Genomic DNA, 24,313 nt, shown 5'->3' on the forward strand with positions numbered 1-24,313 from the left:
GTATCTCAAAAAAGGAACCTTATCATATATTCTGTGGCACTTTTACTTGTGTGAATCTAAATTATTAGTAGAGGAATTGGCAGTGATGAGTTACAGGAAAAGATTATTTTCCAACAAATGGGACATGTGTATTTTAATTAGGTGCAATCAGCATAGCTCACTAATTATGTATGCTATTCCATTGGTCTCCTGTCTACAATCTCATCTTCACCCAATATATATTTGAACTCATCGAGGCACTTACTGTCCTTATTCTAACCTCCTGCAACAACTCCCGCTCACTCCTTACCACTGCTTACTTGCACACATTGGGTCTGCCAATATCTCAATTTTAAAATTGTCATCCTGATGTTCAATCCATCCATGACTTCACCCCTTTCCAGTTCTCCAGCCACCATTAGCCCTACAACCCTTTGAGAACTCTGTTCATCCAGCCCTGTCCCCATGCATCCCATACTGCCTTTGCTCCGCCATTGGCTGCTGTGGCTTCAGCCTTCCGGGACATAAACCCTGGAATTCCAGTCCTAAACCTCTCCAGTTCCCTCTTTTCCTTAAGACCCTCCTTAAAAATTAACTCTTTTGTTTATTCATTCATGGGGTGTGTGTATCACTGGCAAGGCCAGCATTTATTGTGCACTCCTAACAGCCCTTGAGAAGGTGGTAATGAGCAACCTCGGTGAATCGCTGCAAGACTTTTTTTATTCTTTCACAGGATGCGGGCATCGCTGGCTAGGCCAGCATTTATTGCCCATCCCTTAATTGCCCTTGAGAAGGTGGTGGTGAGCTGCCTTCTTGAACCGCTGCAGTCCATTTGGTGTAGATACACCCACAGTGCTGTTAGGAAGGGACTTCCAGGATTTGGACCCAATGACAATGAAGGAACGACGATTAACTTCCAAGTCAGGATGGTGTATGGCTTGGAGAGGAACTTGCAGGTCATAGTGCTCCCATGCATCTGCTGCTCTTGTCCTTCTAGCTGGTAGAGGTTACGGGTTTGGTAGGTGCTGTTGAAGGAGCCTTGATGAGCTCCTGCATTGCAACTTGTAGATGGTACACACTGCTGCCACTGCATTGGTGGTGGAGGGAGTGGATGTTGAAGGTGGTGAATGGGGTACCAATCAAGCGGGCTGTTTTGTCCTGGATGGTGTTGAGCTTCTTGAGTGTTGTGGGAGCTGCACTCATCCAGGCAAGTGGAGAGTATTCCATCACACTCCTGACTTGTGCCTTGTAGATGGTGGACAGGCTTTGTGGGGGGGGTCAGGGGGTGAATTACTCTCTGCAGAATTCTCAGCCTCTGACCTGCTCTTATTGCCACAGTTTTTATGTAGCTGGTGAAGTTCAATTTCTGATCAATGGTGCCCTCCAGAACGTTGATAGTGGGGGATTCAGTAATGGTTATGCCATTGATAGTCAAGGGGAGATGGTCAGGTTCTCTTTGTGGGAGATGGTTATCTCATGCCACTAGTGTAGTGTGAATGTTACTTGCCACTTATCAGCCTAAGTCTGAATGTTGTCCAGGTCTTGCTGCATGCAGTCTGCTTCAGTATCTGAGGAGTTGCAAATGGAAGTGAACACTGAGCAATCATCAGCGAACATCTGACAAACATTTAATCACCTGAAATAAGGTTGCCCCTTTTGGCTTGATGACTGGTTTTGTCAGATAGCGCTCCTATAAAACACTGTCTTGTTGAAGTTGTTTCAGCTGCTTCTGGTTTCACAGGTTTGATTTTGAGCTATTGGAGAAAGTTATTTTCTAACTATTCAAAAGAACATATGTAAACAAAAAATTAAACTGAATCGTCTGTAAACGTGACACTGCAATTTTTGATATCTATTTGATGGTGTTTGTGGGTTAGAATACATTGCGTGATGACAATTTCTGTTCTAATGAAAAAGCTTGACGGTTATAATCAGCCTACAGTTCACAGTTTGTATATTAGGTCCTCTCTTTAATATATGTGAATAACTAATCCAATTCTATTTTAGTTTAATAAACTCAGAATGAATATAATGAAGATAAACAAAGCAAGCCAATGGATTTTTTTTAAAGTTGGCCAAACATCATTCAAATCCACCAGCTACAATTTTCTGTGAAGATTCACAAACTCCTGAATATTTTTTTTAAGACCCAAAGGCATGAAGCATTTCTTATATCTTCCAAAATTGAGTAATCTTATCGTGAGCTGCCACCAACATCTCCATAACAGGTATGGCTGGACTCCTTAGCACAAAAGTGCAACCTTTGAATATGGTGGTCACGTACAGTAGTGAGTTTCTCAATTATGTTATTGTGAGATCTGGATCAAATGTGGTGTCAAAAGCCAAGAACACCCTTTCCCACAAAACAAGCATGAGATGGGGAGGAAGTTAGAAAAGACAATTCCTGATGAGCAAGGTGGGCATAAAGGTTACAGGCAGCAAATGGCCTGCGCCTGGTTCCTGTCTCCATAATATTTTTGTAGTAACTACCTGCACAGGTGTTGCTGGGAACGTCAGTTGGAAGTGAAACCCAAACTCCACCCCTGACCACACAAATAGACCTGTTAATGATACCGTCTGAAAGACCTGCATGTCCTTGGGATGCAGCAGTGCACTGCGTAGCTCGGAGGGAGTTCAAATAATGCAATTGAATCTAACATTTGCTGTTGCTGTCCTCAGATCTCAATAATTCTGATGAAAATAAGGGTGGAGTGGAGCTAGGAGGTGCGGGGGTGGAGGAAATAGTTTCTGCTTGGATCAGTTTTGATCAAAGCGGCTTTTAAAAGCTGTGCGAAAGGTTAAAGCTACTCAAGAGTTTAAATAATCCTTTCAATGCAGGAGGAAGCCTGTCCAAGTGTTTCAACTAAGGTGCCAAGTAGAGCAGATATCTGGACCAGTTTAGCTGGCCGAAGGAGCCAGAAATAGATGGATGTACCAGTTTAATCTGGATTTGGAAGCCGCTGTTAGTGTAAGCGCTCAGAATGGCTTCTAAATTCTAAGATCATTAATAACTCTGACCAATTCTTTCCAGAAAACACAGGTTGAGCATTGAGGTCACTTATTTCGACAGCACAAATTTGAGCCATAAATAGAGGCCAGAATCTTCTGGTTGGCGAGCGGGGGCGGGGCCCCACTCGCCGATGCGTAAAGTGACACGCGGTGATGTCAGGCGTGCGTCCCGATGTCACCGCACGTCATTCCGATTTTCAGTACGCGCACCGGAGTCGGTTGTGCACCCGCCAAACTGCCAAAGGCCTATTAAGGCCATTTAACTAACCATTAAAATAATTAACAGGGCTGCCCGTCCATCCTTAAGGTTGGCGGGGGGCAGGCGAAGCGCCCAGGCGGCCTTCGCATTTATCATGACACCTCATCCACGGGCGGGATGAGGTTTCATGAAGGGTTTAAATATTGAACAGAAGTTTTTATTTAAGTTTATTGACACGTCGCAGCACCACATGACACAGTCACATGAGGGGGCATGTCTCAAATTTTTATTTTCTTTATTTAAATTATTAATAATGAAACTAATCTCTCTGAGGCAGCTCCGTGCCTCAGGGAGATTTCTGCGCTCTTTCGCGCGCATGTATGAAAGAGCGCAGGCCCTGACTCAGCCTTACTCCCCCCCGCCTGCACAGGGACTGCTCAGCGCTTCCGGGTGTGCGGCATGCTGGGTGGGCCTTAATTGGCCCACCCGGGTAAAATGGCGGCGCCCAGCCAATCGCAGGCGGCAATTGGCTGCATGCCCGCCCGCGCCCACTCCCGCTCAGACCCCCCCCCCCCCCCCCCCCTCACCCACCGACGGGGAGAAAACTCTCCCCAGAATTATAATGTCAAGTTCCTATCATTCATCGCAATGGCTTTGTGCAGATTTGAAAAGGTTTCCACATGTGCCTTGTTATTTAGTTATGTTTCAAGTCAGTACTCCATTTGAGTATTAGCTGAGATACAAAAAAAGGTCATTTCTTTTCTACTTTTAACTTAATAATTGAGCACAGAATATAAGCCTTTGAAGCGTGTTTTTTGGTTTCAAATGCTGAATCACAATCTGCTGCGGGAAAATCACAGAATTGACAAAGTGCAGAAGGAGGCCATTTGGCCGGTAGTGTCTGTACCGGCTCTCTGAGCACTTCACTTAACGCTATTCTCCTGTCTCCTTCCCATAACCCTGCACGTTCTTCCTTTCCAGATAACAGTATAATTCCCTTTAGAATGCTTCAAATGTACCTGTCTTCACCACACTCTCAGGAAGTGCATTCCAGACCTCAACCACTCACTGTGTGAAAAAGATTTTCCTCGTGTCACTTTTGCTTCTATTACTTTAAATCTGTGCCCTTTCATTCTCGATCCTTTCACAAGTCTCTCCCTATCTACTCTGTCCGGATCCCTCATGGTTTTGAATACCTCTATCAAATCTCCCCTCAGATTCCTTTTCTCCAAGGGAAACAGTCCTAACTCCTCCAATCTATCTTCATAACAGAAGTTCCTCATCCCTGGAACCATTCTCGTGATTCTTTTCTGCACTCTTGAGTACCTTCACATCCTTCCTAAAGCTCAGTGCCCAGAACTGGATACGATATTCCAGCTGATGCCAAACTAGTGTCCTATACGAGTTCAACATGGCCTCCCTGGGGGACTCCACTACAATCCTTCCTCCAGGCCCGAAAAACATATGTTAACCACGCACTATCCTGACTTGGAACTATATCGCCGTTCCTTCACTGTCGCTGGGTCAAAATCCTGGAACTCCCTCCCTAACAGCACTGTGGGTGTTCCTACAACACAGGGACTGCAGCAGTTCAAGAAGGCAGCTCACCACCACCTTCTCAAGGGCAATTAGGGATGGGCAATAAATGTTGGCCTAGCCAACAACGCCCACATCCCATGAACGAATTTAAAAAAAAACTACTTTGAGTTTCTTGTCACTCCGCCAATTCCATATCCATGTTGCTACTGTCCCTTTTATTCCATGAGCTATAACTTTGCCCACAAATCTGTTGCACAGCACGGTATCGAATGCCTTTTCGAAATCCATGTACACCACATCAACAGCATTTCCCCCCATCAATCTTTTCTGTTACCTCATCAAAAAACTCCAAGTTAGTTAAATATTATTTTCCCTTCAGAACCCCATGATGCCTTTCCTTAATTAACCTACATTTGTCCACGTGACTATTAATTTTTCCCGGATTATTGTTCCTAGAAGTTCCCCAACCACTGAAGTTAAACTGAATGGCCTGTAGTTGCTGGGCTTATCTTTACACACTTTTTTTGAATAAGGGTGTAACATTTGCACTTCTTCAGCCCTCCGGGACCACCCCTGAGTCTAAAGAACACTGAAAAATTATGTCCAGGGCCTCTGCAATTTTCACTCTCACTTCCCTCAGTATCCTTGGATGCATCTCACCCAGCCCTGGTGCCTTACCCACTTTAAATACAGGTAGTCTATCCAATATTTCCTCTTTATCCTTCTAGTGTCTGAGCTACCTGCACTTTCACCATGGCCTGGGTAGCATATTTTTCCTTGGTAAAGACAGATGCAAAGTATTCATTTCATACCTCAGCAATGCTCTCTGCCTCCCGGCATAAATCCCCTTTTTGATCCTTCATCAGCCCTACTCCTCCTTTTACCCTTTTACTACTTATATGCCTATTATGTTGGAATCTCAAAGTCTTGTATTGCCTTATAAATAGTAAAAGGGTGGTAAAATGAGGAGTAGGGCCACTTAAGAGAAAGTAGCAGGAAGTGTTCTCGCCCCGGACCTTTCCCCAAAAATAAGATAGAAACCATTTATAAATTGCACCTTTGTGGAAATGCTAGAATACTCACCCCAGCTGCAACTCATAGTAAGTTGGTGTCCCAATGCATTTTAATTATAACTATTTATTTTTGTGTTGCTTACTGGGTTTCATTTTGAGCAGAAAAAACAAACAATGGATTTCGAATCCAATATAATTTAAAGGAGTTTAACTTGATTGCTATGAAGTGATTCTTTGACCATTATCTAGTTCGGTAGGGAGGTTGGGTGCAAGGTTGCAACAGGGAGAGTGTGTCAACATTTCTTTTAATAAAGCGGTTTTTCAGCTTTCAAGGGTTTTGTAGCTTGGCATACATATATTTGCCCCTCCCTCCAAACCTCCAGCTCTATCCTGAAACGTCTGGTGGGGAGCTGATTGCCAGAGGTTTGTCTAGCAGCTGAAGATTTCTTGGTATGGTCTCCATTACTGGTCGTCTCAAACAAGCAACTTCAACCCTGTCACCATTTGCTGCCTCCAAACATTTAGCCTAGGTTTCTCCTTGCTTTCTCACCTCTTCCCAACCTATTTTTGTAGAAAGTGATTGTAGGGAGTTTGAAAATGACATCATCTGCTTCGGGTATTTATGTATAACATTCAATCTATCATCGTTCAAAGGTCAGCGTTTTGTTTCAAGAAATGCAGTCACTCTTATGGTGAGACTGCTCGCTTCCCATAACAGTGATTAATCTTATTAAAGGACTTGAGAAACGTTGACATCTTATAAATAAATGCTCATGTTTGCCTGAGTATCTTCATAGAATATTACAGCTGACAGATTTCAGCCATTCTTAATTGGTGAAAGAAACAGATCTTATTTAGGATGTTATATTTGTTACTGCACGTGCCACTATTATTTTATGACTGAAGGAATGGATATTTTAATTTGAAGAATATATCCTTTGACTCAAACTGTGAATGTTTATCTTTACAAGATGACTAATGGTGTTCAATAGATAACAATGACAAGCAACTTAAACTCCCCATTAGTCTGCTTTTTATATTTTCTCTGAGGAGAATTTGCTTCCCTTCTCTTGGGGTGGGTGGGTGGGGGGGGGGGTTGGGTGGGAGCGGGCACAGACGGGCGTGCAGCTGATCGTCGCCCGCAATCGGCTGGGCGCCGCCAGTTTTTGGCCCGCCCAGCGTGATGTGCACCCGGAAGCGCTGAGCTCCCAGTGCAGGCTGGGAGGGGGAGTGGGCTGAGTCAGGGCACAGAGCAGTCTCAGGGAGATTAGTTTGATTTTTACAAATTTTAGTGAAGAGAAAAAAAAATATTTTTAAGACATGTCGATGAATTTTAATTAAAATATTTAATTTATAAACCTTTCATGAAACCTCATCCCACCCGTGGATGAGGTTTGATGATAAATGCGAAGGCCGCCTGGGCTCTTCGCCTGCCTGTCAACCTTAAGGTTGGACCGGCAACTCCGTTAATAATCTTAATTGGAATCTAAATGGCCTTAATAGGCCTTTGACAGTTCGGTGGGCGCGCAGCCCACTCTGCTGCGTGCCTGCCGAACTGAGGATCTGAATGACGCGCGGTGACGTTGGGGCGCACGCCATACCTACATGTGACTCCAGGCCCACAGCAATGTGGCTGACTCTTAAAATGACCTTTGAACAAGGGCCTTACAGCATTGGAAGGGGTGAAGGATCTGCATTTGAAGGGGAACTAAGCATAATGCACTACAACAAATCAAATACAAAAACTGGCTGCGCAGAGCTGTGCACAAGGGCAATAGCTGCTGGGTTCCCACATCCCTATGAATGAATATTTAAAAACAAGTGTTTTGAGAAGGGGAAAACATTCAGCAGATTGTTATCCTGCCAGTAATTCGACTGTAATAACCTTAGAATTCAGGTTCCTGCCTTTGCAACTAGAAAGCATTTCGATGGAAATTATTTGCACAGATCAGTTTTTTGCCATTTAAAAATTGGCCTTTAAGCTTGTGCACAAACAATGTCCCTCTGGGTGAGGGACTGGAGGGCTTCAAACATCTGTCAAACCAAATCCCAACACCAATCAGGGGAGGAGATGATTGGCCAAGAAAAGGTTTGGCGCTTATATAGCTATTAACTTATGATCACATTATGCCTCATGTCTGAAAAATCTTTTAGGAGATTGGGATGAAAAGTTTTTCCTCCATCGTCTCTGGATTTGGTCTGGTCCTGTATCTGTAGCTGAGAAATGTTTACAGTAGAATAATTCTCAATAATTGATTGTATCCAGGGATCGTGGTGAGACTTTTGACAGCCCCACCTGAGCTCTACTATTGGCCAATTTGGCAGGGAATGGAGGAAGGTTCTATTTCATGCAGAACAAGAGTGAACTATTTTCCTATTGAACAACAATGGCTGCACTTTATTGGCTGGACAGCGCTTTGGGACATTCTGACATCATGAAAGACACAGTGCAAATATTTGTTTGCCTTTTTGTCGGACTTTTATGGCAATGCTGCAGTCCAAAAATTAGCAAATTTATTGAATTCAGGTTTACAGCTTCCTATAATGTTTGAACACTCAACGTCTTAATTGTTAGTCTAGTACCGAGATGAATATCGGAGACTTTTGGCGGAGTGCAGTTGAGGAGAATGAATGACTAACAAGGAACAGTGTAGAATCTGTGCTTTACCGTTATGGTTTTCAATCTATACAGGGAAACCCAGTGATATGATTAATAAGAGAGCCTATTTAAACAGGAACATTAGATAACTGATATCGCCTTTTGGGGAAAACTCACTAATATTGGTAATGAACATGTCTGTCACTATTAGATTTGTGCATTGAAGAAGATTTAAAACCATTCCAACAGCATTGGACTTGACATGGTTAAACCAGAAAAGCACTCGGCAAAACCAGCCCCAGAACTGTGCCCTCTGGTTGATCTAATCGTGATCTTGGCCAAGGAACACACACTTTTTCGACAAAATGATTGCTTTTTGGCGAGAGTTTAAGCTTATGCACAGCTCTGCGCAGCCAGTTTTTGTATTTGGTTTGTTGTAGTGCATTATACTTAGTTCCCCTTCAAATGCAGATCTTTCAGCCCTTCCAATGCTGTAATGTCTAAACTAAATTGGAACATGAAGGGCAGGAGTAGATCATTTGGCTGCCTGGCTCTGCTCTGTCATTCATTTAGATCATGGCTGATCTGCCCTCAGCTCTATTTTCCTGCCTTTGTTCCATATCCTTTTATACTCTTACCCAACACAAATCCATCTGTCTCAATTTTTGAAAGCACCAATTGTCCGGTAACACCCACAGTCTTTTGGGGAGAGAATTTTAGATTCCTATTACCCTCTGTGTGAGAAAGTGCTTCTTGATTTCCCGCACAGAGGAAATTATTTCTCTGTGATTATTCTATTGAACCCTTTTAACATTTTTAAACACTTCCAGCCCCCAATCTCCAATACTCAAGGAAATACAAGGCTTGTTATTTTAATTGCTCCCAAGAGAGCCTAGCCCTTCAGGAGCACATCCTGCCTCTTCCTGGCAGCTTGTGTTTGGCTCCAAGTCAATTCTCTTGGCGGGAGAAGCTGAACCTGCCTCTCTATGGAGTCCGCATTGGGACCTATTCTTGTGATCATGCTGTTAACCTTTCCTTACACTCAGGGTAACATCACAGGCTGGACACCCACAATTTCTTGAGATCCACTCCCCAGAAGCGATGCTGCTCTTCACTGGGAGTGCTGCATCGTACAATCTCTCCTACCATCTAGCCACTTTGGCACGAATGTGGAGTTCAGCCTATTTTCTGGTAATTTGGTCAATGGGAATCACATTAGCCATTATTCTTCCAGTGACTTGAATTGTGGTTACTGTATGACAGCTTGTATGAGAACATCAGAAACAGGAGTAGGCCATTCAGCCCTTCCAACCTGCTGTTCCATTTAATAAGATCATGGCTGATTTTATAAGGTCAACTCCACCTTCCTGTGTTACCAGCTGCATGATCTACACAGAATAACCCCTGCTTTCCTGCACCATGGCCAGTCTCTACAATGCCTGAAGACTTTCTGGTCTCCTTCCCAGCCCAACCCTGGGTATATTTCTTGGTTCCAAATGAACCTGGTCTCACTGACCTTATCACAAAGCAGAAGGCTACTTGAGAATTAATTGGGGTTCTCTCAAAAAAAACTCACCTCTCTCGTCACTTTCAGTGTAGAGATTCAGGGACCTGTGCAGAGAAATGCGACAGGGAAAGAGTATGCTGATGCCAAGCCCTTGCTTGAGTTCAAACTTGCTTTAATAGGCATGAAGGCTGGTAGCAACTATGTCCATTCAATCCCATGTATCAGTACTGATACTGGTGGAGCTCTCTTGCTGCACAGAAATGGACAGGCTTCAAAAACTGCAAAGAATAGGGATCGACAAGCAGCTGCAAACCTATAGCATTTACCTCAGCTCAGCAGTTAGCCTCAAATTGGTGTATTTGTAATAGATACTCACAGCTCTCAAAGCCATGAAGCTGGCTTAATAGTTTGAGCCGTGAGCATTCCGAGAATCGGACAGGACAAAAATTAAAACTCGCTTTAGGGCTGCCCCAATCCTGCTTTAGCTCCGAAGCTCTGGACTAGTCACCTGCGTCTCCACCTGGGTGGTTGTCTATTGTCCGCTTTTCAAGCCGACCAACATCGTTGTTTCTTTGAGATTGGAGTTTAGTGCCAAATTGTCAGCAGTTCATGCTGTTTGTCACACTCCAAGCGATGAGACTGAAAATTAAGCCAAAGTTACTTCAGACTCTTACATCTATCGAAGCAGTGGGACATATCTTTGAACAGCAGCCCACATTGAACAGAGCTACGTCTAATTGGTACACATCCTCCTGAGAACTTGCCGGGGCCATTGTACTTGCCACATCAAACAACTAGCTCAGGTGAGGTTGTCAGTAAGCAACTAGCGTTCAATTTATTTTGCTTGTGGCGATGGAAGGATATGAAATCTGCTTTCCTGGTAGTTTAGTAGTTTGGCACCTGATCGCCATTGATCCAGCTCTAATTGAAATCAGAAGAGGACAACCTCTTTCCATGCCAATCTTGTGGATGGGACGGCGTCAGTCACTGCTGGACTGGGTCTAAGTGGCCTTCAGTGATCCATTCGACTGTCAGCAGCTTTTCAGTGTGTTCAATTTCCGAATGGCCTTTCAGACCTGTATATGAAACAAGCTTTTCTTCTCATCAATTGACTATTGAATGTAAATGTTCAATTTATTCTGTCGTTGATGATCTTCACGAAGTAGCTATTGAAATGTTGTTATCAGTGGTTAATTCTGTCTCCATTTAGATAGGAGCATTGTAAAATGTTAAGGAAAAATGCCCAAGGTCTGCCTAGTTTGCCTTATCCCATCCTAATACAATGATAATGGAGTGGTTGACTAATCATGGCAATCAGTCTCTATAAATCAGTCCACAACAGACCCGGGCATGAGAGAAATCCCAGTGGTGAAAAGTTTGGGGAAGCCAAAGAACCAAAGTCAATGCTGCCTCCTACACAAGCAATGCCTGCCACAGCATGGCTCAGTTTACCCATATACCAAAACCCCAAAGACAGTCATCAGTACCTCATTTACAACTGCATTTGTCAGAATGGAGTAAAAGGGAACCCATGTGTGAGTGTTTTGACACAGCCGGTGGTAAATGCCAAGTTGTTCAAATCCCAGAGGGAAACTTGAAACAGCTACCACAACTAGTTTTGCAATCTGTATGTTTCGAGATGCGGGCTTTGAATTCAGTTGTAATAAGACCACCGAGTCTTACAGGTTTTTACAAAACTAGATTAAACATTTATTAAGAAGAAAAATGATTTTTAAGCACACACATGTCTACAAATTACTACTATAATAACTTCTAAATCCCCTAATTAACCTGACCCCCAGTTACACCTCCGATAAGGTGACAGTAAGACACTCAGGTTTTAAAAGACCCAGGCAAAGAAACATGACACCCTGAACAATCCAATTTAAAGTGAGTTTTCTTAAGTTTAGTTTGTTGTAAACAGCAGCTTGAGGCTTAGATGCTGAAGGCGTTTCACATTTGTTAGATCTTAGAATTCCTACCCTTGCACACAGCCTTTGCTCCTTTATACATGTTTTCCCCTTTGAATGCAAATTTCCATTGTTTCACTATGTCTTGGACCTTATTTCCCTTGGTACTAAATTTTACCAGTAATTTTTGGGAAAAATAAACACACTGTGCCTGAACTTCACCTGGCTAGGTGACACATTTCACCCCTCCTTTGAAAACAATCTAGTCTAGTTTATTTAAAAATGCAAATGTCCTTTTACATCTTACATTCTAAACTTCCCCCTTGTTTACCTATTTAACATTTCAAACCTAGCTCATCTTCTAATACATCAAAGCCTAAGACTTTTACAATAAATTCCAATAACATTATTATATCTTCCTGACAGTGAGACAGATGCCTATTAGGGCAATAAATTCCAGTGTCCTTAGAAGCTCTTTGTTTTGCAGATGAATGGCTTTTTGTAAGATTTTCCACTGACTTTATTCATTGTGATTTGGAGAATCTGTATTTTATATAATCTAGTTTTACCTTGAGATAGGAACTTTCCTTTATCTTGTCTTGTAAACCCATTTTTTCTTCCCCTCTCCACTTTTCCTCCTTTCTCTTTCTCGCTCTCTGCTTGGCTTCCTCTCACCCTCCCCTTGCTCATCCTCTCCTCTCCCTTATTCCAACTTCCTGAACTCACCACCTCAAACAGTGAAGTAACACAATACACCCCCACACCCATCTCTCAGTGCAAGGCAAAACCCAGAAGACATTGTGGTTCATGTTTACTTGTGTATCCCTGAAAGATTGTTGCATTTATTTTTTTTTTAAACACTAAGCGATATCTATGGTGGATGCATTATTCACAGTGTAGTTATATTGCCTGCTGTTGGAACTTAATTGCAATTGAATAAACATTTCAAAACTTTTGGGATCCACCAGAGGCTCTGGGTGTGATTCAGGCCAAATTTTTAATGTTTCTTTGCAAAGAGAATTACAGCTGGAAAACTGTTTTGGTCGACTCAATAGTCTGGAGCTAACATTCATCATCCACAACTGAAACATTTAGTTTTGACACTGATGTCACTAAAATTCTCAGTAATTTTAAATGTAGATTTCCAGGAATTTAGGGGGTGAGAGATTTTTTAAAAATATAAATAGTGCTCGATAATGAGTGTCTTATGGTCCTCAAATTTCTTTCATCTGCAGACCGCTTTAGCTGAGGTAAAATACTCTGCAGGACACCTCCTGGCCTGACCTGCTATAGCGTCTATGGTTATAGAAACTAGAAATATTTTGCTGCTGTTCCACCCTAAATTTAACAAATGTACGTGCATTCATTTTTAAAAATTAAGTATCATAAGTAAATGATTAATTCATGGCAAAACTAAAAAAGACATTTTCATATTATAGACAATACTACAAGACAGTACATGTATTTGAAACATTCTAATATTGTAAAACCATCACAAGCTTTTGAGAAACTAATACTTATCTCTCAAAATCAACAGTAACATAACTCTTGCTTATAAAACTATATTGCTGTTTGCTTGCACTGGTGATGACTCGTGCTACACACCTGGGAGCATGTCTGGTTGTGTGGCATCATGTGAGTGGTGGTGGTGGTGAGGGATCTGCCCTGTTCTCTTGTTTGGCCTTGGCCGTAGCGTTGTGTGTCAGTGACTTGCATTTTGTGGACCACCTCGAGGACCCTCGTGTACCACCAGTGGTCCATAGAAAACACTTTGGGAACCACTGCCTTAGAAAGAGAGTGCCTCCTGCAAAAATAAACTGAGACAAACTTGGCCGCCACTTGACATTGGCAACAACTGACACAGAGTTGCAATCATATGTGTTTCTCTATCTCATTTGGCTGTTCCTTCTCCGAATTTCCTTTTCTTGTTCCTTCTAAGCTCTACTATGCTGTGTACATGTCCTTCTTCCATGTCTCCATCTTCACTCTTCCTGAGGATCTTTGAACTCCTGTTACCCGCCCTGCCTTCCTCTGGCCCACTTTCTTTTCTCCGTCAGCTAGCTTTTACTTGATCTTGGCACCACCTGACCACTGCTGAATTTAAACCATTTTCTCTTCTACACTTCTTCTCAACCTTGGTGATGTTTTGCTGTGTGGGTCTTCACTAGCTTTCTGAAGAAGAAAGAACCTCACTTTAGCTCTTAGCTGACCATACTGAATCAATATGCTGCTTTAGCCCTAACACACTCCTATGTATTCACTTATGAAATTTGTAATTGTAGGACCAGTTCTTTATTAATATTTTGAGAACATGCCACACAGTGGAACTCACTGCCTACAAAAGGTGTTGGAAGCAGAGAGGGTCAATTATTTCAAAGGAAATTGGATGGGCACTTGAGAAAAATAAACTTGCAGGGCTACAGGGATAGAGTACTAAAATGGGACTGACCAGATTGCTGTACAGAGAGCCATTATGGACTCAATGGGCTGAATGGCCTCCTTCTGTGCCTTAATGACTCTGACTATGACAAAATGCTCTTAGATTTTGTGTATGAAAGGTGGGATTAATAAAACCATCTCGATCATATGGTTCTTCAGAGAATGCTCTTCCCTATTACTCCACTTCTATTTTGTCCCAGGATACGGGTCACTGTCGTCAAGTTTCCAGTGATGATGGAGGATGGGGAGATCATATTTACCTGGTTCCTGAGTTCCTAATAAATTAAGACTCAGTAATGTAGCAGAGATGGTATAAAAAGTACAGTAACTATGTCTGTATTTCATGCAGCTATCAAAAGATCAGTCAGGTTTTTAAAAAATGTCTGATTTTGTGCTTTGATGGCGTTATAGTCCAAATATACCTTTCACACTTAACAGCTGGATCACTCCCTCTGTTGGAGCCATGATGGAGGAACCTGAGAAGTGACTGCATAGGAATACAGATAAAAGCAATGGGTAACAGTCTGTCATTGTACATGCCTAACCATAGATTAGTCACAGTCTATATGCAGCAAGCATGAGAAAATGTTCTCCTCTTTGGCATTTTATCTAACCCTGTACAAGGGAGAAGAGTTGGGGTTTAACCCACAGGAAATTCTCTAGGGAACAAAGTAACAAAATTGGATATCCGCGATTACTGCAATGAGAAAGAAAACTAGCAGAAATTAACTCTGGTAAGGTGGAGTGAATGATGAAGGATGGTCTTTGTGCTGGTAAAATGTGTGACACACATACTAAAATGCATTGAACACTAGGAGTCACTATTGCAACTTGACATTCATATTCTGCCACTGCAGAACACATTATTTACCTTCCTGCTACCTTCAGAGCACAGCTGAGATTCACAGGAGTACAGTGACTGAGAGTGAGTGTAGACCAATTTAAATATATAATGTATTTGTTTGAAAAGTGCATGACCCAGACAAATGGACAAGATACAATGAGCTGCCATTCACTCAGAAAAAGAAGCCCAGTGTGGGAGTTCTGTATTTAAATTCCCAACAGTAAATTTTTGCAAGGTTCTGGTAGAACATCTTGCTTGTTAATTTTTTTTTAATATCTGGAAAATGCCAAGTATTGTACGTGCTGCTCTCAACATCCGATTCTCTAATCTATGCTCCTGCAAGTTCCATTACGGAAGAACTCCATAAAATACACTTGGAGGTGTAGGCTGGATGTTCAGATGATCAGCTATAAAAAAAAAGTTAATGCTATATTGTCAGATGAATTGTTTCTCAATATTACCCAGAACACAGCCAGGCCATCTGGCCCTGCAGGAATACGCTGGTGTTTAGGCTACAAATGAGCCCTTTCCCAATTTACTTCAACATGTCCTACTGTACCTTAGTCTCTAATGAGCTTATCTAGCTTCTTCTTAAATGCATTAATACTACTCACCTCAACCATATTAATAGGATCCAAGCAACTAGGTGAAGTCAAAAACCAAGATACAGAGCTTTTCTTTATCAAGAGAGTTTATTGACTATGTTCAATCTCTCAGCTCTCCGTTCAGTGTCCCAGCCATCTCCTATTTATATGTGCTCAAAGTGCTTGATTAAACAATGCCCTTCCCCTGTGTATCCTAACAATATAATTAACATACCATTAATAAATCACTCCGCATGGTCGCACGTTTGGCATACTCACCACTGTCTGAGTAAAGAAATTTCTCCTGAATTCCTGATTGGATTTATTGGGGATTTATCTTATATTTATGGCCCCTAGTTTTGGACACGCTCACAACTGGAAACTTCGTCTCTTGTGTCGATGATTTTGCCATGTGCATTGTCATGATATATATGCATCATGTGAGTGGGCAGACAAGGCCTCTGTTTATTATCCCATCCAAAAGACAGCACCTCCAACAGTACAGCACTCCCTCAGTGGTGCACCGGAGTGTTGGCCTAGATTTTGTGCTCAAGCACCTGGAGAGGGACCTGTTGACTGCCAGGTGAGAGTGCTATCACGGACCCATAGATAACATGGAAACAGTTCACTAGGAGGTAATGAGGATCAGGATCTTACAAAGCACTTCTGTTAGAGGTGCCTTCATTCAGATGAGATGTTAAACAGGAGCCCCATCTTCCCTCGAAGATGGACGCAAAAGACCTTGTGGCGCTAATTCAATAAAGAGCAGGGCACAGACCTGGCCAACTTTTACCTCCCGACAAATGTTACTAAACCTGATTATCTCATGAAAACAGGTTAAAAAGCAGACTTTTGTACACGGAATGACTATATTTCTTTCAAACTAGCCCCCTGTGGTTTACTGAATGACTTCATGTCTCAGCAACACTGCTGACTTTTAGCTCTGGATTGCATCTGAGTGGGATGATATGTACAATCAATAATGCTTTCTTCTGGTAACCAGGAGACATCTTTTGGCTGTTAAATGGCGTAGTTTTGTTACTAGGCAATATTAGGGTATTGTGTATTTTATGCTTTTATTTGGCAACCAGAGCTTGAGGAAGTCCAATAGACATGACTCAAAGGATGGCTGCCCACATTGTTAGCATCAGTTTATTTTTGCTGAAACATTTAATAATTCCATCCCACTACAGCAATATTTGAAAGGTTAGTATAAAATGAGTCACCCTTTTCAAGGCAAGCTGGAATAAAACTTGGTTTGCTACTTTTGGTGGTTGAATCTGTTATTAGCGTCAATATATTTTATAAATTACGCATATAAGGATGTGGACAAGTGTCTTTACCGCACACTAAAATGAAACAAAAAGTACTCTTAGTGGATTGTACGCTTGCCAAGTAAACTAGCTCAACCATAATTGAAAAGGATTGCATGGGCTGTGACTGAGGCATGTGGTCACCAAATCATCTCAACTTTCAGTGACTCGGGTAGCTGTGCAAGTTGCGTTTGTAACTCAATGTGCAGTAACCAGCTGAACACATCGAATAAGATGCTAACTTTAAATAATTTCGACAGAGTTTTCCCCTGTCAGCCACTGGAGTTGACAGTGGCTTTCTGTGCAGTGTTCTTCTTTTATGCTGCAACTCAAATAAAAACCATAGGATTTTACACTTGCTCCTCATTAGCCCTCCGAAAAGGGGTTAACCCCACAGTCGTATTCCTCTGCCCTTTCCCCAAGACTCATTATAAAACTCTGTGCTCGTAGCTTAAACACTCCAGGGAGCAAAGAACCAAGATTTGTAGAATGCACTGAGAGTTCCTTACGCTCATAATGTATTGAGATGAATAGACATGGGACATAAAGAGAGACTATTGTAAAATATTTAAATCCAATGAGGCATGGCAATAGGATTTACATCTGTCCTCAATCTCTTACTCTGTATGGTTTCTTCCAGAGTGGAGAGGACGTAGGGGAGCTTGTACTGAAATTACAATCTTTTATGTTGGAAGTAGGTCTATGTTCTGGTGTTGTTTTTCCTTTAAATGAAATGCTTGTCATTTATGAAATACGGAACTGATTTTTTTTACCTTTGAGGAACTTCCAGCACTGTAATAATAGAGTGGGCAAGTGTTCCTTCTTATGGGCATAAAGATGATTTGGACAGTATTTTGATAACAAATCTGTTAAAATTATTCAGTTTTTGTGTTGTGACATAAAACAGTGGTAAATTTTGGTGCTATATTCAAGTCCAAAGGATGTGAGTAAACTGTGTTATGTGCGAACAGGAGTAGGTCACTGAACCCTTAAATTTATGTCATTCAATTATATCATTGTTGGCCTGTTCCTCAACTCCATTTACCTTATATCCCTTAATTATTTTTAATTATCTGTTCATTGAATGTGGGTGTGACTGGCTGGGCCAGCATTTATTGCCCATCCCTAGTTGCCCTTGAGAAAGTGGTGGTGAGCTGCCTTCTTGAACCGCTGCAGTCCATGTGGTGTAGGTACACCCACAGTGCTGTTAGGGAGGGAGCTCCAGGATTTTGACCCAATGACAGTGAAGGAATGGTGATATATTTCCAAGTCAGGATGGTGAGAGATTTGGAGGAGAACTTCCAGGTGGTGGTGTTCCCATCTATCTGCTGTCCTTGTCCTTCTAGATGGTAGTGGTCGTGGGTTTGGAAGGTGCTGTCGAAGGAGCCTTGGTGAATTCCTGCAGTGCATCTTGTAAATGGTACACACTGCTGCTACTGTGCGTCGGTGGTGGAGGGAGTGAATCTATGTGGATGTGGTGCCAATCAAGCGGGCTGCTTTGTCCTGGGTGGTGTCGAGCTTCATGAGTGTTGTGGGAGCTTCATTCATCCAGGCAAGTGGGGAGTATTCCATCACACTCCTGACTTGTGCCTTGTAGATGGTGGGCAGGCTCTGGAGAGTCGGGAGGTGAGTCACTCGTCGCAGGATTCCTAGCCTCTGACCTGCTCTTGTAGCCACAGTATTTATATGGCTAGTCCAGTTCAGTTTCTGGTCAATGGTAACCCCCAAGATGTTGATAGTAGGGGATTCAGTGATGGTAATGCCGTTAAACAACAAGGGCGATGGTTAGATTCTCTCTTGTTGGAAATGGTCATTGCCTGATACTTGTGTGGCATGAATGTTACTTGCCACTTGTCAGGCCAAGCCTGGATATTGTCCAGGTCTTGCTGCATTTGGACATGGACTGCTTCAGTATCTCAGGAGTCGTGAATGGTGCTGAACATTGTGCAATCATCAACGAACATCCCCACTTCTGACCTTATGATGGAAGGAAGGCCATTGATGAAGCAGCTGATGATGCTTTGGCCTAGGACACTACCCTGAGGAACTCCTGCAGTGATGTCCTGGGATTGAGATGATTGCCCTCCAACAACCACAACCATCTTCCTTTGTGTGAAGTATGACTCCAAGCAGCAGAGAGTTTTCCTCCTCATTCCCATTGGCTCCAGTTTTGCTCGGGCTCCTTGATGCCGCACTCAGTCAAACGCTGTCTTGATGTCAAGGGCACTCACTCTTACCTCACCTCGGGAGTTCAGCTCTTTTGTCTTATCTAAACAATTTCTGCTAATGAAGGAAAAATCCTAAATGTTGGGATAATAATAATTATGGCTGCAGTGCTTAGAGAGTTGTTTGTAATTGTAAAATATCATCAGTCTGGGTAACATGACTCTAAAAATAATGAACATTCTTGCCCACCTGAAACTACAAAAGTTGCTGGGCGCACACTCAAGCATGAAGAGAGATTGAGAAGGCACTATGTAGTTGTGTGATTAAAAGAAAGCACATGATAATTTGAGAGTGCTTTAGGGGTATGTCAGTGTGATGGAAACAGTTAAGATCTTCTGGTAAGAAATCATTGAGGTGAAGGAGCCAAAGGTTTCAGTGTGAGGGGAACAAGTAGAGTAGGAACAGTGCCTACCATATGCACTGGAAATAACAGAATAAGAATAAAAAGCCATTGTTCACTGTGATTTGTGCTTTGAGTGCCGTGCGCTTTGTCCTTGAAGTATTAATTGGAGCCTGTATGTAGACGATGTAAATTCTTCTCATGGGAGCTATCATCAGCATCCACAGCTGATTTTGTGATTAATTGATGATTTATTACTGCTGTTCATGGGCAATTTCTATTCTTGTAATGGAATATGCTTCTGCTTAATTGTTTTGGTCTTTTGGCGTTTTTTAGTCGAAAGAACGGTCATGATTTTGGGTGTTTGCACAAGGTATTTTCTGGCGCTCAGACACTAGCAATTCTTGCATCCCCTTTGAACTGGAATGTGCCCTTTTTTCTTGTGCAATATCTGGGGGAAATGGTGGCAAGCTCCAGGGTTTGGAAAGGAGAACCTATTTTATTCTCTAGCTACTACAATGTATCATGTGCTCCTTTCTTCAAAAGCGTATAGAATGTGCACTCTTGCTCAAAGCCCATTTGTTAAGGAGATCTAGGTATATGTGACAGGAATGAACAGTAAATGGCATAATACAGTGCAAGTTATATTACTCTAATCTTCTCAATATCAAAAATAACTAAGGCTCTTTTCCTTTCTTTCAAAACATGCCCTTTTAACAGATGTTTTAAGCAGGATACTTGCTGAAGCCGTAACCCGGATTAACTCACTTGTATGGTATACTTTAAAGCTTAAAGCTCAAGTTTCTGCAGCTATTAGCTGAAAGACTCAAACGTTCAATGCACACTGAGTCTCAGGTAAAATAGGCTTTGCTTAGAAATAGAATCTGAATTGCTGGAAATAAAGAGAAACCCTGTCGTAGCTTTTCATCTTGTACCGATCAGGACAGATGCAAGGATGCCAAATTTCAAAGGGCACAACAATTTATACTGCATGAGAAAAGGGGTGCCGATTGGTTGACAAGTTGGCTCTGATGGTCAAGACATAGCCATGGTGAATGCACCAGGGAACTATTGTCCTCCATGCTTTTGTTTATTCAAAAGAGGTGCAATGTCTGGACATAATTCTTCTGCCTGCAGAGGGCAGGCCTCTGTATATGAATATCTACAGCGTAAGTGAGTGGCATTGTGAACCTGACTGATCTTAAATTGGTTGTTAGTGTAATTCATAGCACGCTCAGGATTGTTCAGCAAGTGCTGTCCAATTGCCGAATCACATCTGCTGTTAGACATTATGTTCTGGGATTTGCAAGCATGGGTTGGTTGCTTACGGTCGGTACTCTGCCTATTGCAAACAGCTGAAAGTACGTGCTATTTGATATAATCTGCCAGTTATTGGGACATGTACCTGGCACTGCACTGGCATTGAAATTCACATACCACATCACTCATTTGTGAGGGGCAGGAGGTTTAGTGGGGATGTGAGGAAAAACTTTTTTACCCAGAGAGTGGTGACGGTCTGGAATGCAGTGCCTGGGAGGGTGGTGGAGGCGGGTTGCCTCACATCCTTTAAAAAGTACCTGGATGAGCACTTGGCACGTCATAACATTCAAGGCTATGGGCCAAGTGCTGGTAAATGGGATTAAGTAGGTAGGTCAGGTGTTTCTCACGTGTCAGTGCAGACTCGATGGGCCGAAGGGCCTCTTCTGCACTCTGTGATTCTGTTATACAGCAGCAAAAGGCAGTAGATAGCTCAATCCCTCAATTATATGATCCTAACCTGGAAAGGCTATGTGGTTGTAAGTTCATCACCAACCCAGCCTACTTCCACCTCTGTATCATCATCCAACTCTACCCATGCCTCAGCTCATCTGCTGCTGATCTGATTTTAATTTTTTTTCTTTCACGGGATATGGGCATCACTGGCTAGGCCAGCATTTATTGCCCATCCCTAGTTCCCCTTGAACAGGTAATGGTCAGCTGCCTTCTTGAACCGCTGGAGACCGTGTGGTGTAGGTACACCCACAGTGCTGTAAGGAAGGGGGCTCCAGGATTTTGACCCAGCGACAGTGAAGGAACGGCGATATATTTCCAAGTCAGGATTGTGAGTGGCTTGGAGGGGAACTTCCAGGTGATGGTGTTCCCATCTATCTGCTGCCCTTGTCCTTCTGGATGGTAGAGGTTGCGGGTTTGGAATGTGCTCTTGAAGGAGCCTTGGTGAGTTGCTGCCATGCTTTGTTGTTTCTAGAACTTTACTATTCCTAAGCTCTCCTGGCTGGCCTTCCGTCTGCCATCCTACAAAAACTTGAGCTCATCCAAAACTCTGTTGCCAGCAACCGAACTTGGACCAATCCAGTTTGCCCACCATCCCTGTGCGCACTCACTTGTGTTGGCTCTTGGTTTGGCAAACGCCTGGATTTTAAGATCTTCATACTTTTTTGAAATCCCTACATGCCCGTGGCCTCCCTATCTCTGTATCCTCCACTCTTCCTACAATCCTTAGCGATCTCGGCAATCTCCCAATCCTGGCCTCTTGCATATCTCTGATTTTCGTTACTCAACCACTGGTGCCTTCAGCTACCTCGGCCCTAAGTCCTGAAGTTTCTTCTCTAACTCTCTCCGCATTTCCACTTCTTCTTCTCCTTCGAGATGCTCCTGGAAATCTACCTCCTTGTCCAAGCTTTTTCTCAATGACTGTAGTGTCTCCGTATGTCACTCAGTGCCAAAGTTTGTGTGATAACACTTCCATGAAGCAGTTAAAGGTGCTATAAATGCAAGTTGTTGTTGTAGCAGATCATCTAGCCTTTCAACATTACCGAATAGATGGGAAACATTGGACCATTGTAATTAAATATCATGGATTGTGGAAACAGTTTACACTTAAGACTCTCCACTGACTTGGTTGAAGATCTTGTACCTCAAAAGGCCTAGAGGCCAAACTGTGTGGTCTCGGCCGACAGTTGATCTGTTCAGAATATTTTGTGTGACCTTGGACCTTGACAAATAGCATACTGGGGAGCTTTCGTGTAGTTGCTTCCATCGGGCAAAGGCATCAATCGCTCATTGGTTATGTCTCAGACCATTCCCGATGTCCGTAGCCGAAAACCCTTACCATACTGCCAGTGAGCTGCTCGGAGAGGGCGGGAAGTCCGGACCACTGCAGTTGGCACCGGTCAGCTCTGAGGGGAGGCGCTGGGCGGAGTGATCCCCAGGGCAGAGTCACAGAGGGTCGAGCACTATGTTTGTCAATTTTTATGGGACAATGAGGGGCATTAATCCCTCTTCCTGGTCCCATCAGAAGCCACTTGTTTTGAAACTTTAAGGACACTGTTTAGGTTATTCAATGTCAAGAACCAACGGCAGAGTGAATCGCAAAGCATTCCTTCCGTGAAACTTTAAAATTGCACCTGGCCCTGTTGGCGTCATTGGACTCCAATTTGCCTGGGCTACGGAGGCTTTCGGCTGTTTCAAGGCCCCAACCAAATTTGGCCTGGGTACCAGGGCAGAGTGGCAAGCGCTGTGCTGCCGCTTTAATCACACTAACAATCTATTTCAACCCAATGGACGGGATGAAAATCAGCCCCGTTATTCCTAGCAGTGCAAAAGCACAGAAGGGAACTTTGACGTCCACGTGACAAAGCAGACAGGGCCTCTGGCTTAACCTCTCAAGCGAAAGATAGCACCTCTGACAGTGCAGCACACACCCAGTACTGCACTGGAGTATCAGCCTAGACTTCTGTGCTCAAGTCTCTGGGACTGGGGCTTGAACCTTCTAACTCAGAGGTGAGTGCACTACCCACTGAGCCGCAGGTGACTCTGAATTGGGGTAAAGAAGGTAAAAAATCTGGAAATACCAATGCATATATTGCTAAAAGAAGCAAAAGAGGAATCGAATACAAAATCTAAAGTAATGTTAAACTTGGAACCTTGGTCATCCCTCACCCAGAGTAGTGTGTACAGTTCTGATCTCTGGAAGACAAAGAAAGGATATTGAGGCCCTGGAGAAAGTGCGTACAAGGTTCACAATTAAATATTACCAGAATTGACGAGATGCCAGCAATGCAGAAGGATTGTGCAGGCTGGGCTGACTCTTCTGGAAAAGGGAAGACTAACTGAAGTAAATCCAGAACAAGCAGGCACTCGGGGATCAAATAAAGAATTTGTGAGGAATTTAATGTGTGGTGAACAAGAGCGATTAGGGCTGGGCAATAAATCCTGGACTAGCCAGTGACGCCTGCATCCCATGAATGAATTTTTTAAAAACCAGATTATAGACCAGTCAGGGCAAAGGACCTGTTTTTGTGATGTAGATTTGAGCAGGTAGTAAAAATAAAGAGTTTCATCTTAGTTTTATTTTTAACATTAAGCTGTTGCAAGCCTTCGCAAAATTCCTTACCAAGAGTACAATTGCTCGATGTAAGTATATGTGAATATGTATATATTGAAGTAGAGGCAGAAAAAGAAACAGAAGGTTTATTTTTTTTAAAAGCCAGAAATAGTATGGGCATAGTTAGGCTCTTTGGATGTATTTTAAGGCAGTGCAGATGTGGACAAATCAGGACCCTATCTTCAAAGGTCAGGATCAATCCTAGTAGGGCCAGATTATGAATACATGAATACTGCTGTCTGCTTTTGGTCAGGTTTCACCTCATAAAAACGTCCTTTTTTAATTTAACACCTATCCAGAATCTTCAATATTTCACTGTTAAATTATTGAAAACTTGGTTTTTATTTGCAGCACATTATTCTTCACCTGCTGTTTTTCATCAGAGGTAATGTATAAATCCGTAACATTAATGTATAAATCCATAACGT

At 42.7% G+C, this 24,313-nt stretch overlaps 1 protein-coding gene across 4 annotated transcripts in view; it reads left to right on the forward strand.

The window, feature by feature from the left end:
* LOC144685438 (ras-specific guanine nucleotide-releasing factor RalGPS1-like) overlaps positions 1-24,313 on the forward strand; it is a 911,907-nt gene that overhangs the window by 218,150 nt on the left and 669,444 nt on the right. The gene's annotated exons all lie outside the window — the stretch shown is intronic.

Source organism: Cetorhinus maximus, chromosome 10 (genome assembly GCF_964194155.1).
Source record: "Cetorhinus maximus chromosome 10, sCetMax3.hap1.1, whole genome shotgun sequence".
In the NCBI taxonomy this organism is placed as follows: Eukaryota; Metazoa; Chordata; class Chondrichthyes; order Lamniformes; family Cetorhinidae; genus Cetorhinus; species Cetorhinus maximus.